The sequence below is a fragment of the Camelus dromedarius genome, chromosome 1 (assembly GCF_036321535.1).
Source record: "Camelus dromedarius isolate mCamDro1 chromosome 1, mCamDro1.pat, whole genome shotgun sequence".
Taxonomy (NCBI): domain Eukaryota; kingdom Metazoa; phylum Chordata; class Mammalia; order Artiodactyla; family Camelidae; genus Camelus; species Camelus dromedarius.
Window position 1 is genome coordinate 103442797 of NC_087436.1, and position 1840 is coordinate 103444636.

Consider the following 1840-nt stretch of genomic DNA (forward strand, 5'->3'; position numbering starts at 1 on the left):
CTGCCAAACTGTCTTCCAAAGTAGTATACCATTTTCATTCCCACCAGGAATGAACAAGAGTGCCCATCACTCCACATCCTACCCAGCATTTGGTACTGTCAGTGTTGTGAAGTTTGGCCATTCTAACAGGTGTGTAGTGACATCTAGTTGTTGTTTTCATTTGCATTTTCCTAATAGCGTATGATGTGGAGCACCTTTTCATATGCTTATTTGCTATCTGTGTGTCTTCGTTTTTTTCTGCAATGGTTCTTTATTTTCAATTGAAGTATAGTCAATTTACAACGTTGTATTTCTGGTACACAGCATAGTGATTCATTTATACATATATATATATATATTTATATATATATTCCTTTAAATATTCTTTTTCATTATAGGCCATTACAAGGTATTGAGTATTGTTCCCCATGCAGGGAACAATAGATAAACAAGTAGAAACTTATTTATATCTATTTTATATATAGTAGTTAGTATCTACGAATCCTGAGCTCCCAATTTATCTGTCCCTCCCTCTTTTCCCCACTGGCAACCGTAAGTTTGTTTTCTATGTCTCTGTTTTGTAAATAAGTTCATTGTGTCCTTTTTTTTTTTTTTAGATTCCACATATTAGTGATATCATTTTTTTTTTTTTGGTTGTGGGGGAGGTAATTAGGTTTATTTATTTATTTTAATGGAGGTACTGGGGATTGAACCCAGGACCTTGTGCATGAGAGACACATACTCTACAATCTACCACTAAGCTATACCCTCCCCCTGTATGTCTTCTGTGAAGTGTCTGTTAAGGTCTTTGCCCATTTTTAAATCTGGTTGTTTGCTTTCTCATTGTTGATTTTTAAGAATTCTTTGTATATTTTGGATAACTGTCCTTTATTAGATATGTCTTTTGCAAATATTTTCCCCCAGTCTGTGACTTGTCTTTTTATTCTCTGACAATATCTGCCACAGGGTAAAATTTTAAATTTTAATTACGTCTAGCTTTGCAGTTTTTACATGGATCATGCTTTGGTTACCTAGATACTTTAAATAATCTCCTGCATGGTCTCCCTTGCTCAGCCCAGCCTAGCCCAGCCACTCTGCTGTTTTTGCTGTAAATCAAATGACACAACTTTATTTCCTCCTCAAAGTCTTCGCATTTATAATTTCCTCTTCCTAGAACAAACTTATTCTCAAGCTTTCTTATGCCTTATGTATTTCTCAGATATCCTGTTAGATATTTCATTCAGGTCCCTGTTCAATAATTACCTTCTTGAAGTTTTCCTTAGTCTAACAATCTAAACACACCTGTATTATTTTCTATCCCTTTATACTAAGGCCTTATTCTTTTCAGTATTTAAACTAGTGAATGATAGTAAATGTTTATTCTTCTATTTTTTCATTACCTGCAATACACTTGATTATAAGTTCTATGAAGGCAGAAATCTTTTCTAGCTTGACCACCACTCAAATGCCTTCTCAGGTGCCTGGAATATAGTAGAAGCTCACTAAATGTTTCTGAAAGAATGCATGAAGTAATGAATTGTGGATATCTTCTTATCTTTCCCATTAACAGAAACAAATACAGCATGCTATGGCTTAGTCATATACATATGCATTACACAGAATTCAATAATTCCAAATTTGTTTTTTAAAAAACAACACGATCAGCTGTTTTTCCTAAGCTTTGTTGTCTTGAAACTAGTTTTTTAAATTATCTAACATCTCTGCTTCCGCTTAAATGTTCTTATCTTGCTTATGTACCTTTTCTTAGGATTCACATGTGAGTAGGCACCTTCCACTGTGACTAGTTTGGGGTCTACTTCTATATGGATCAGTGTTCACATTACAGAAATTCATAGCATCA

At 34.1% G+C, this 1840-nt stretch overlaps 1 non-coding gene across 1 annotated transcript; it reads right to left on the bottom strand.

The window, feature by feature from the left end:
- Positions 1-671: 671 nt before the first annotated feature.
- Positions 672-751, bottom strand: TRNAE-CUC (transfer RNA glutamic acid (anticodon CUC)). Its single transcript has one exon. It is a non-coding gene; the product is annotated as a tRNA-Glu (tRNA).
- Between the last annotated feature and the right edge of the window lie 1089 nt (positions 752-1840).